Source organism: Cupressus sempervirens, chromosome 9, assembly GCF_028749045.1.
Source record: "Cupressus sempervirens isolate cs-2001-9-10 chromosome 9, ASM2874904v1, whole genome shotgun sequence".
NCBI lineage: Eukaryota > Viridiplantae > Streptophyta > Pinopsida > Cupressales > Cupressaceae > Cupressus > Cupressus sempervirens.
The window spans coordinates 235162719-235177384 of NC_143126.1; the positions used below are offsets into that span (position 1 = coordinate 235162719).

At 31.3% G+C, this 14666-nt stretch overlaps 1 pseudogene; it reads right to left on the bottom strand.

Annotated features, from left to right (window-relative positions):
• Nucleotides 1–14666, bottom strand: part of LOC149538362 (uncharacterized) — a 48861-nt pseudogene that overhangs the window by 17658 nt on the left and 16537 nt on the right.

Here is a 14666-nt window from a genome sequence, read left to right on the forward strand (position 1 = left end):
CAACAAAAGTTATATGCTGATAGGAAAAGGATTGAAAGATCTTTTGAGGTGGGAGATTTGGTATTTTTTAGGTTGCAACCATATAAGCAAAGAACCTTGAAGAGGAGTGGGGCAGAGAAACTCAAGCCAAGGTTCTATGGGCCTTATAAGATCATCAATAAAGTAGGAGAGGTAGCTTATGAATTGGAGCTCCTACCAAATAGAAAAATATATAATATTTTCCATGTATCTTTCCTAAAGAAGGTTCTAGGCTAGAAAACCATAGTATCTACAGAATTACCACCTCTTGATGATGAAGGGAAATTAGTTTTGATACCAGAAGAGATTTTGGATACAAGAGAAAAGATTGAGAAACGGGAGTGTCATAGAGCATTTGGTCAAATGGAAAGGATTACTACTAGAGGATGCAACTTGGGAAAGAGCACATATTCTTGAGAATTCCAACCTTCATTTCTTGAGGACAAGAAATATTTGGGAGGGGAGGACTTGTCATGTCCCCTTTTCAAATAATTAAAAATAATAAACTTTGCTAAGGCAGGCAGGCTCCAAAAAGGTGTTCAAGTTTTGGCAAAAGGGGCTAATCTTTGGAAACCAATGGACTAATAAATAAAAACTACTATTAAATTATATTTTATTAACCCCTCTTGGATGTGAGTTAGGGTTATGCCCTCTTTTAAGGGGTTTGGAGGCATTTTGGGCTCATTCCAGAACTTGATTTTCGCTCATTTCTTTGTTGTTCTTCAGAGGTTGCCAAACCTGTGGAGAAGGAGACCGAAGAATAGGAGTTTGCAGGTTTCTAGGAAGGCTAAAGATGAGAGTTTGAAGACATTCCATGTGCATGCTCATACATAGTTTGCCTTTGTGCTGAATAGTGCAGATTTGTGAGTTTTCGGGTGTGTTTTTTGTATGAGTTTGGTGTTTTCAGTTGAGTATTTCATATCAGTTTGGGTTTCTGTTGTATTTCAGACTTTAAGATGTTAAAATAGAGCTGAATATATGTATTGAGATGTTATTAAACTTCTAAGATAGATTATTAGTGTTTTTGTGGTGTTTTCGAGCATTTTTGTGTTAATTTCGAGAGCCCGATGACCATAGTTTTTGTCCTACATTTGTGAACTGTTGTGTAAAGGCTATACAGATCTGGAAATGTCATTTCATAGGCCGTTATGCTGCTGTAATTTTTGTAAAAAATGTCCATTTTCAGATTTATTAATAATTTGTGAAGTTGTGAAATTTTTTGGCACTATTTCGGACATTACCCGATTTGGGCTTTATTGAGAAATTGGTGGATCTTTTTAATATTGGTTGTTTGATTTTAAAGATATGATTTGAGGCTTGAAATATCATACAAAATCAGTAAAGGGACATTTCAATAGACTAGATGAGGAGCTATACACCTTATACCAAAAATTAGGATTTCTTTCACTTGTAACCCATTCTATGTGATCACCAATCTCATTAAATGTGACATGATCATCCAATATTTTCATTTCCCAAACCCAAGATGTGTTTTCAATTTTATCAATATCAAATTTCCTATAAAAACCATGTTTCTTTCAAAATTTCCCCCACCAATAATAGAAATAAACATGTGTTGTTAGTTGGTGCACCAACCAATCAATACGACGATTTGCAACACACTTGATTGTTTTTAAGAATCATCTCTTTAGGTGTGAATGATAAGACTCTATGGCACCATTTGTCTCTTGTCTTGCATGCTTTAGTGTATGGACAAATATATCACACATACTCATTCTATTAGACCATCAACCCTTAAAATACTCAATGAAAGAGGGTTGCGTAACTTTATAGTCTTCATTAAACATGTGAATCATATTCCTTGCCGAATCCTCATTTTCTAAATGATGCATGATAAATCCAAGTCTATCAAACATCTCTTATGTAATTGCATTATCTTTGACCTTTGCAATCAAGTTCTTTAGCCATGCACATCTAACATGCCAAGTGCATAGATATATATCACATTGAAACACTTTTCTGCATCACAACTACTTTTACTTAGTATCTAACTTTATTGTGATGTGAATATCAGGATTTAACTGTGTGATTTTGAGTCAAACTCGATGACCCATGTTTCATGAGTAGTGATTCACCATGAATCCATCTCTAATGAGAATAAATGGAACATTTAGCACTCATTGGATCTAGGTGATGCTCACAGGGGTGAAGCACCGGGACTTCCCGGGAGATCACCCATCCCAGTACTACTCCAGCCTGAGCGCGCTTAACTACAAAGCTTCCTCCATAGTTAAACCCAAAGCTTGCAACCCTCTTTGGGTTTAACTATGGAGGAAGCTCTGTAGTTAAGCGTGCTCAGGCTGGAGTAGTAATGGGATGGGTGACCTCCTGGGAAGTCCCGGTGCTTCACCCCTGTGAGCATCACCTCTATCCAATGAGTGCTAAATGTTCCATTTATTCTCATGAGAGATGAATTCATGGTGAATCACTACTCATGAAACATGGGTCATCGAGTTTGACTCAAAATCACAAAGTTAAATCCTGATATTCACATCACAATTTGACTTGCTATGGAAATTATCTCCTACTTATCATATAATTTTATTTTATGAGGTGTATTAAAATATTTAAGAAAACTCACAAGGGTTGAATGATAAATGAAATGTACCTAATAGCTTTGATCTCAGCAGCTACATCATCCACCATGAATGCATTTAGTCTCCAATCAATATTATTCAAGTGAGCCCATTGGAGAAGAATGTGCATCCAATATGTAATATATTGTGCACATGACCTAGACATAATGACCCATGCCACAAGCATCCCCATATGCTTTGAGTTGAATGCAAGAATCGTCTATAGTTAAAACTATAATAAGGAATAAGGTATAATGTATCAATATTGTATTGCATTTTAAGTGTTAACATTTTTAAGTCAACTCTACCAAAGAATACATATCATACCTTCATTATATTTGTACTAAATGTAGAATCCATTGTCAATATATTGTTATGCCCATACTCAACCATCCAATCAAGTTGCTCTAGTAATTGAATCCCTAACAAAAATGTGACCTCTCCATCTCCATCAATAGAAGCACTATACTCTTGATATACAAACCACTTGTCAGGGTTTGCCAAAACCCATTGTTGTGCCAAAAGAGAATAACTACTATCATAAATGTATCCTAATGATTTAATTTTGTGATCAATATTTATAATATCATCCATTGTAAGAAAATCATCCCTAGATGATTGACCCTCAAATATAGTCATCTTCTTATGCACCATTTGCTTATGTTTTTTTTGTGTATTTCACCTGCAGGCATTCCAAGCAATAACAATGACTCAACCCATTGATGGAATTTCTTACTAATAAATGGTGCAAAGAAGGGCCTTATTCCCAAAAACTCATTGTTCATTTGACTGTGACAAGGCATGCCTTCCTTGTTTACATGTTGAACCTAATAGTACGATATCAACACATGGTTTGGCCTACGAACTATGATTTGGGTGCTAAAATGGTAGGTACAACCACAGCTTGTATGTTTGTGACTAGAACTACTACCTTTCCCTGATTTGGGAATAGAGGAAGTATCAAATGATGTTGCATCTTTTTCTTTATAGTCCTCTAGTCCAAATGTGCACCAATACCTATAGAAATAATCAAGAATATTCATAGTACTAATACACATAGTTAACAAATATTCATACACCTTCACTTTACAATGACAATTATAAACAATCTTAGCTAAAATATTACTCATACATGTTGTAGTCCAAATTACTATTAATCCTAATTTTTCTATCAAAACTTTGAGAGTGCATTCTTGAATGACTTTTGTGAAAGAAAGTTGGACATGAGTCCTTTGAACTTTCTCCCTTGATAAAATCTTTCAATCTACAAGCTTCAATCCAAGTTGAAATTTTTTTTGAACCTTTAAGGACATACTTTTTCCATGAAAGATCTTGATAAGAATATTTTTTGTTGTGTGGACGTTGAACTGCTTTGTCCATGATGCAAGACCAATCAATGCCCATCTAGCAAATAGCCAAAAATGTTAGAATTTAATTAAAAAATATTTACACATGGTATAATGCACTAAAATTATAGGATTTGCATTACATATTTAGTTTACTAAAACTTCTATCAAAATAAACTAAATTCCTTTATTGCACCAAAACTCTAGTTAAGTTGCCCTGGCTATCACTATTAAAAACTTTTGTTTAAATTTATGTTTCATATTGCACTATAAAACTCAATGGGAATTTGTTCTAAGTTTTAGAACCATTTTTATTAAGCTTTGAGAAGTAGTCTTGTCTTAGAGTTAGGCTGCTTCATGAACCCATGCCAACCATGGAAAAGTTCCTATAATTTACCATTACACCCCAACTTGTAGGATCATCTTGATCTCAAATATACATGCTACCCTATTGCAAGGCTGCTAACACTTTTCACATAATTATAGACTCAATTTCCAAACAATCAAAAACTTCTTCACCATTGAGATTCTTTCTATATTGGAAAGAGTTACTAGCCCACATCATCAATATTATTGTGAAAAAACCTCCCATTACAAATACTAGTGGTCTGTATGTTGTGGATAGCTTGTTACCAATGATACCAACAAGAAAAATGGGTATTATATCACCTACAACTGATGTCAAAAGGCACACTTTCTGAACAACTAATTTCATGGAAATCAGAACTTGTGAATAAGAAAATCCATATTTTTCTAAGAATGGATGAATTATTTTATTGAATGGTGGAATTAAAATGAGGATGAGGAGAGGGTCTAAAGCCTACATCAGATCCAACCTAATTGTGAGGTCTTAAAGCTAGGACACTTGGCCATTTTCCTTACCTTAATAACCCACATAAGATCCTTCTAACCAAACAAACATGAAAATGTTGGAGCAGGCAGTAGGAAACACAAAAAATCTCACCAAATCCTTCACATCTTCAACTTCATCCTTAGCGTTCCTAAGCTTCACAAAATCAAGCCAATGAGAAGCACTAGAAATTATTAGTGCATGACTAGAATTACCCTTACTCTTAACACATTAGAAAAAACACTTAAAAGTGCTCCTTTATCAATGTACCCTCCTCATCCTACCCAAAATATGAGCATGGAAAGCACCATTAGAATACTTGGCATCCCAAAATTTACTGCATAGGATACATTGGTCTTTAACATTAGTGATCCATATTGATTGCAAATCAAAAAACTAACAAGAACACCATTTGCAACCAATTAGTGCGACTGATAGACATTTTTAATTATATCTGATCCCCTCCAAATACTACCACACATGGTTTGATTCCTCTAGTAATTATGGTAATTAACATAATTCCTATTGTTGTCCCCAAAATCGTATGGTTTGAAGCTGTTTTAGTTACAAAATTAGTTGTCTAATAATTACAGTTAAGGAAGTACTAAAGCATTGAGTTTCCTGTATTACTTTTTAATAGAGAATGTGTTAGACCCATAAACTAATACTAAAAAATCTTTGAACATGCTAATGGTTTTTACAATTATGAAATACTTTTCTAGTATATATTATTATAATTTTGTAATGGACTATACGTAAAAGATTTAAGTTATTTAAGATTTATATCTCTGATATAAGTTGTTTAAGTGTGCCAATTAAATCAAGAAAATAGATTCCAACAACTTTGCAATTTCCACAAACTTCATTTAAAAAATTAAATTAAACATTTTAAAATTAAAAAAATGAGGAAGGATTAGAATTTATTTGGAATACAACAATGAAATAATTAAGAATATTTAAATTTAATTTTTTTGAAACTAAATTTACTTATTGTTTGTCTCTTGGGAAAATTGAACTATGGCCTTCGAAAGAACTGAAAACATCGTAAAAAATCAAAAAATTGACCATTTTGATAAAACGCACAATACAGGAACTATTAAATTATTTAATGGAGAGTTGACGGTAGCAGGTGAAATTAAAATAGTGATACTTAATGATGAATATATGGAGTTAAAAGGAATTGTAAAAGTTATGGAAACAGCCCAGGACAATAAAATATGGTGGATCCCATGACACAACACACTGAGGGGTCAAAGCTTAGTGTGCTATATTTAAGTCATGTGCCAGATCAATAGAGCTAGGAAGTTATATTAGCTTTCGTTGTCCAATTTATCCTAGTCTATTTTGTTGTATGAATAACTTGAAACAAGCATCTTTAGTAGCCTCACAACATACGAATATGACTTCCTTGTCTACTTTCCGATTCTCTAGATAGTAAACTAAATGTCTTCTAAAAGTCTATGAGACTCTCCTTTCTTGTACTCAATTCTCTTTCAATATTGTCTATCGATAATAATAATAAAAAATTCAATAAAGAAAAAAATAAAATTTAAATAATATAATGTAACTATATATTAAAATTTCAATACTTTGGTTTAGTTCTTATGTTTTGACTTTGAGTTGATATGTTTTAGTTGTATGATGATAGAATGCTAGTCAAAATTATAGGATGACTTGACTTATGGCAAAATTATTGTCTTAGACTTATCGATTGATGATTTGATGTTCGTTATCTTACCTATTAGACAAATGACACATATATTATGTTTAACACTTATTACTCATGATGGCAATGTTTGTACAAAGTCCTTATCATTGTGACATAATTTATTAAGCATGGGAAGTGGTTATATAAGCATATTATGATGATGATTCATGCATTTTTAATAATTATTATTATGCACATATGATGTATTTTGTTTGTTATGGATTATGGCATTTCTTAGATACTAACTAATTGCCATGCTATCTGGTGTTTGAGTTTTGTTGGGGATAATGTGAAAGTGTAGTTGGGATAGAGGAGGCTAGTTCCTTTGTCATATTGATCATTATTTATAGACTATGTTCCATACCCTAATATTTAATTCACTATATGGGTGATGTTAACTAAATTCAATTGGAAGAATTATTCTATTGTATCAAGTAGCTTATTGAAAGCAAGTTTTACTAACCAAAAGTTAATGTACATAGGAAGTGTATATATTATCCATCAAATATGTGAATAAAATAGTTAATAACAATGAGTAATGTGAGATTTTTAATTTGATATTAATAAGACAATAGAGAAACGTAGTAAAAATGAGAAGATATCTTTTACCAGAACAAGAAATGCTTAGGCTAAGGGAGAGTGAATACTAAATATATGTAACCACTTCTAAAACTGGGGGCCACTTATTTGAAACTTTTGGTAAAATAAAATTAAGTATAGGAATTAATGATTCTGAATGGGTGGGAAAGCAAGAAGAAGGAAAAGGTTCTTATGAATTATACTATCTGAAGGATCTTAAAATCTACAATCTACAACCTATCATAAATCAGATTCCCCCCTTCTAACTTACACTATACGTTATGTATCCTTATTGACGTAGAATGAGAAATTGAGAAATAGTTGTGTGTTTAAGATAAAACATGGTATGCTTGATGCTAAAGTTTATGGAATACATATACTTATAAAATCTAAAACAAAGGAAAATAATAGAGAAAGAGAGACAATAGAGCACTACAGGAAATTTATAGAAACACAATTTTTTCTATTGCTCTTCCATGCTGATCTTTTACATATTACAAGCTGCTATACTTTCAATTCTACAACTTATCAAAAGAATCAAATTCTTTTTATAGACCTTATAGCTCATATGCATCCCACTATAAAAAGTTGAACTCATTGTTAAAACACTACAAAACAACATGCATTTTATGATTTATATCTAAACTTTGAGTTCCACTTGACTATTCTACAAGAGAAAATTTGATTTTCTAAATATTAAAATTGATGCAAGTGGAAGTTACATTGAAAGTCTTTGGTGGTGAGAACAAAATGATGCATAGGATCAATATCAGTTTCAAAACACCACCCCTCCCCTTCTTTGATGCTAAGACTCATTATTCAATGTTAAAGTACATAAACTATATTCATGCAATTTACAGTTCAACTTTTCAACACTAAACTCTCATAAACTCATTTATCACTTCCAAGGTAATTTTTAGTGGCTAATATTTGCCAATTGAGTAATTTTATGAAATTTTTGGCTAGTAATTTGGCTAATAATTTAATATTTATTTCAACCTAAATTGGCATATATTTATAAAATTTGGTTTCTAAAATAATTAAAATCGCTTAACGATTTATTTTATCAAAAATTTAAACTCAAAGATTCGCCACAATATTTGATACATGATTAGATTTGATTCCCATCATTATTATATATTATTAAGGAAATCAAAATTAATTCACCGATAATTATCATAATTATTAGTTATTTTAGGGATATATAACCGATATTTAATTTTCACTATTAATTTAAATATGATGTAATGATCCTTATAATATGTCATGAGGTAAAAAATGTTCACTTTTGATTTGTAATGTTCCTTGGCGATTAATGAACTTTGTATTATTATTGAGATTCTCTAATATTTTTAACACAAAGTTATGATTCATAAATAATCAACAATATAAATAATATTTAACATAAATTTTTTTGAGAGATTTGCTCATCGAAATAATTTTTAAAAAATTCAAAATAATGAAAGATTTGCAAATATTTTATATCTTTTCCTAAAGGTGGGTTTCCTAAAGTTTACCTTGGGTCACTCACTTCTAACAGAAGTCAACCAACATTTTATTTGTATCTCTCTTTCATTAGAGATCGCAAGGCTCATTATTCACTTAGTTTCTCTAATATAGAGAAGACTCATGAGACTTCCATTTGTCGATCACAACAAGTAGTCATCAACTACTTCACTCAAACATTAGAACCTTGATTTTCCATTGTTGCTTTTGAAATGTGAACATTGAAGTTTGTACAACCTTTTGAATGTCTTTGTGACCTTCTACCATTAGGATCCATTGATCCATCCATTATCAATCTACATACAACTTTTTCTAAACTATGCATCACAATCTATAGTCCAACAAGATTTTTCACTATGACTATTCAACCCACAAATGGTACAAGGGTGAAGATCCCAACATTTATCTTCTTTATATGTCCTTCCCTTCTACAATGGGAACATGAAATGCACACTTTATGTTGAATTTTTTTATTCCATCCTACAATACTAGCAACATCAAATCTCTCTTGCTTACCAAATCCAAGGCCTTTAAATGTTGGCCTCCAAATGGGCTAGATGGGCTCCTTGATGCCTTGACCATGATTTCCTAATCCTCTTCCTTTAAATCCCATTTTCTACATAATCTTAAACCAATATTATTTTTAAAAAAAATTATGTTATCATTATCACAATTTCCATCTATACCTACAAACATATTCTTACATTCATCTATAGACTCTATTCATGAAGAAACTCTCACTACATTGTGAACATTAAATTAATATAGATCACTTGTGTCACATGCAACATCACAAATTGGTCACTTTAATTTCAAGATCTCATTATTGTTCTCCAGAATCTTTAACTTCTTATCCATATCTTCACTCTCCTTGACTCTGTCAAACAATATTAAATTATCCTTCAATTTGACATTTGACATTTTAACATTTTCCAATTATTTTTCAAGCTTCTCAATTTGGCATAAATAATCATATCTTTCATTTTTGAACTTTTAAAATTCCCTAAAGATTCTGAATTACAGTTCTCCAATTTCCAGAATTCATCATTAAAAACATTTTTCTCACAAATCACACTCAAATTTTCTTTTTTAGCCTTCTTTCCAAACTTCCCCATTAAAACATAAATTATTTTAATAGAAATATATTACCTACTACAAACTTCTCTCTACTATTATTTTTCTTGTGGAGCTATAACCGTAGCTTCTTCAAGCATTATCAAATATGCACCCTTTTTTCCCTTAATTTGTTTCACTAGTAAACAAGTTTTGATTTGAATTTTCTTTGACTAGAGTATTCTTTGACATCAAAATCTCAACTATGGGCCTTTAGAGCTCTTTCACATAAAACACCTTTAATTAACACATTTCTCAAAATCTATTTTTATTATCTCATATTCTTAAGAAAATTAAACCACAAATAATCTAACGAACACACTAGTTGAAGTAATTATTAAAACACTACAAAATAGCATGCATTTTATGCATTATATCTATACTTCAAGTTCCACTTGAGTGTCCTACAGGAGAAGAACTAGTCACCTAAATATTAAAATGGATACAAGCATAATTTTTATGGAAAGTATTTTATGGCAAGTACAAAATGATGCACGGGATGAACATTACTTTCTCAACCAAGATCCCCCCTCCTAACATTCAATGTTTTTGAAGTATTAGATAGAAGTCAAAAGAGATGCAGGGCTGACCCCAAGTAGCAAAAAGGCTGAAGAGCCAGCCAAAGGTAACCTCCTAGTTATCTATCCTATGCCATCTTTAAAATTCAAAAAATAGAATATGTCCATAGCATAATTGACTATACTATTAGTCCTTAATCTAATGTGCATAATAGACTGTAAAATAAACCAACAACTTCTAAACAAAACATTTTTATTAATCAACATAAACATAACAACTAAACCCCCGTGGGGTACCAAGTTCAAAGTAACGAGCATAAAAAAACTCAGAGAAAAAATAATAGAGCTAGGGCTAGCTACCCTCTTCCTACCCTTGCTTGTCCTCCATCTTTTCCTTAGGAACATCCTTGTCTGCATCCTCCCCTTCCACCTTAACCGATTTATATAGGATGGTCTTTAGTCAGTCCTCCACTAGGAACCCATAGATGGATCACATGGTCCCTATAGCTTTTCCTAGGTCCTTCTCCTCCTTGTTAACCTACAAGAAGTATAAAGTTGTGGCTGAGGAGTGCATGACCTTGGTGGAAAACTCCACAAAAGTATCAAATCTCTAGCATATACCACTTTGATTGTCAGCTAGGTCCTTCATAGACTGGTCCAACCTTTCTAGTCTTGCCTTGTTGTGATTGTGCTTCCCTTTCTTCCCAGTGCATTTGTTGGTTTCATTCCTAGCGGAAGTGATATCCTCCCCCCAACTCCTAGCTAGGGTAGCCTTTAGGGTCTTAGATATGTGGGAAGGGCTAAGAGGGTTGGGGGTTAGCTTGTTGACCCAAGGCAATCTCTTCTTTCTCATAGGTTTGACATTATAGTCGAAAGACTTAGAGGTGGAATCATTGTTGGTGGGACTTAAATTTTTCTAATTAGAGAAGTTTACTTTTTCTCCTAGTGCTCTATGAACCCTTCCTAGTATCCAAATTTGACTCTATGGGGCAAATTTTGACCTCAAGGTTGATATTGACTTCTAGGCTAGGGGTTTTCTTGAGCCTCTTATGGCTAGGGCCTGGGCTTGGGTCCAAGGAGCCTTGAGGGGTGACCGAGGCTAGAGGGTTAACCAAAATAGGTGGGTTTTGGGCTAAGTGTTGGGTATGTACAGATTATTCATAAACCCCTAGTGGATGAGGTAGAAAGTTTTTCCCTCCTCATGTTTCCTTCTGGCCTTAAAAATATAGTAATAGATATAGGAAGGAAATGTGGTCAAGATTCCTAAAGTGATTCAAAATAGGGAAGTCTTAATAATAGATTTTCTGAAAGTGGTTCTCTAGGGTCATATATCACATGATCACATAGCAGATGGTGTCCCAAGGCATAGGGGGGGCTTCTCATGAAAACCTTTTGTGCATTCACATTAGTTCCTCCTTGAGTTTGAAAAACTTCCACAAGATAGCTTGGTCATTGATCTTAGCCTATCTCTACCATTGGTCATGTATCTTTATTGACTTAGAATGAGAAATTGAGAAACAACCATGTGTTTAAGATAAAATATGGTATGCTTGATGCTGAAGTCTATGGAATATATATACTTGCCTATGTGAAAATTATAAAAAAGATAGGTAGATGCCAAAAATTGCACAATTAATTAAAAATGAAAATTAATCTTCCAGCTATCTTTGAAATTAAAATAATATCCTTATGAGTCATTTTATGTTTAACTTTAAAGCTAATGAGATAGTTCTTGTGTTGCATCATTTTTTGGGGGTAATGACATAACTAAATAACATGCATATTAGTGACTTCTCCTATAAATTCTTCACCATTTCATATTGTGTATCTTTGGCATAATGTCAATCAACCTTCAAAATTATTTCATATCTCTAGAATCTTGTTCCCTGGATTTTCTTATTACAATAATGAAAAGATTGGTAAAAATTAAGTAAGATAAAAAAAAATTCTCATTATAGAAATATAGTGCAATCAAATCTGAATAAAGATAATGTCTAATATTTGACTTGAAAATAACATGGAACTTTTGCATTAGACCTGAGAAAAATAATTAATCTAATTTAATTTTGGACATTTAAAAATCTAAAATAAGATAACATAAAAGAGAAGGTGATTAAAAGAGTAATCAAGGTGAAACACATCGAATGAAAAAGTAGTCCAACTTAAGAAAGTAAGAAGAGTTGTTTGAAAAGAGCTAATTGCCATTAGTTAATAAAATCAGTTCTTACTATTCAAGGAAGCAATAACAATCGGATCAGACATCAATGCTATAGAAATATACCCATTTAAAATCTATTATAAGGTTATGTGCAAGATCATGGTCAACCAAAATATGGCCTTAAGTGGTAGTGAAAAATCAACAAATCAGGGTTATGTCAACTTGGCATATTATTTTTAAGTGGTTATGAAATTTACATCAAAAAGTTGTTGCAAAAAATTCTTTAGGAAATTAAAATTAAGTTTGTAAAGAACTAGACCTTATTTGAAAAAAATATCAATTGATTCATCAAAATTTTGGATTTCAATGGGTATATACAGGATGATGGTGTGCCAAAAAGTTGTGATCTAAAAAATTTGTAGTTCTGAAATATCTCAAACCATTTCAAAATCTATTCCAACTTTTTTCCAACCCACCATAATGCTAAATGAAAACAATTAATATCTTTATAATGTCTACTATAATAAGGTCTACTAATATCTTAATATCTTTATAATGTCTAATATCTTTATAATGTCTACCTATATGGTCAACTTTAAAAACATTCTAAAAATGTGCTTTTGGCCTATTTTTGTGTGATTTTTGCTTCAAACATGTAGCTGATGACCTTTTTTCCACCAAAATTTGATGAAATGAAAAAGGTTTCTTAAGAATGTTCTTACGTTTCCACAAACGTAAAGTTTTTCAAATCATCAATTTAGTGAGTAATTATTACTTATTTTCTAATGGAGTTATGTATAAAGTGTCGACTGACACACTACTTTAAAAATAACTATAACTTTCAAATGGTAGAATATTTTTCAAATCCAAAAGTGCATCACATTCTATGTTTCTTCTACTATAAGGAAAATAAATAAAAACTTGAATTTTACAGAGTTTTGAAGTAGTTAAGGTGGTCAGACATGAAAGTTTTTTTATTTCAAAAATACTTAAGTCAAAAATTAATTATTAATTATTTATTTAGAATAAAAATACCAAAAATATGTGTCACATCCAAGCATGAGTCTACTACTTATATCTAGAATATTATTTAAAAATATTATCATTTTATTTTGATTAAGGTGGTCATACATATCTTTACTTCTTATTTTTGTTCTGAATTTTTGTAATATTGCATTAAAATTCAAAATTTTGACCAAATAATTTTTATTTGTTTGAGATAAGTCCTAGTAGTTTAGAAACTAGATTCAATTTTCTAGAGATTCTTTTCTCTCAACTTTTTGATATAAAGTTAATAACAAGTAGAAAATTGAATGTCAAGTTGACTTAACCTTGATTTTCTAATTTTTTATTGCCACTTAAGGGCATAGTTTGGTTCACCATGATCTCGCACATACCCTAATGCAGTACTACAAAAAATTCAAGGAAAAAATAAAGAGTAGTTGTATGTCTAACCATCTTAATCAAAATGAAATGAAAATATGTTTTAGTATAATTCATGATACAAGAAGTAGACTCATGCCCATATGTGAAGCATAGTTTTGGACATTTTTGTTCCAAATAAATAATTAATTATGAATTCTCTATTATAACATTTTTAGCAAAAAAAAATCTCCTATAGACTGACCATGTTAAGTAATTGAAAACTTAATTTATTTTTTCTTGTATGATAGGAAAAAAAAAGAATGTGATGCAACTTTCAGATTTCATAAATTTTATACCATTCAAGAGTCATAGTTTTATTTTCAATCACTATGTCGACCAACACTTTACAAGCATCTTCATCAGAAATTAACTAATAAATAATTATTGAACTCATAATTTGACATTAATTATATTGATGGAATCTTGAGAGTGTTCACAAGAAACCATTTTCATTTTCTTGAATTTGGATGAAAAAAGAGTCATTAGATGGTCAATTGAAATCTAGATGTTAGATAAACATGGATCAAACACATTTTTGGATTTGACCAAATAGGCTTTGTAAATACCAAGCCTAATCAGGTACCGAAAAAAACATTAGGCACACAATCTATTTTCGGGTTCCCTATAAATTGGGGGCAAAATGAAAATTTTCAAATTTTAGATATATTTTACATTTTCAAGACTCTATTGTTTTACATTTTGGGGACCCTATTGTTTTACATTTAAATATTTATTTTACATTTACAAACATATTTAAATATGTTTTACATTTAAGATATAATAATAAATCAATAGTATTTTTCTTGTTTTAGTATTATGTATTATATAACAAATATTACTATTATGAT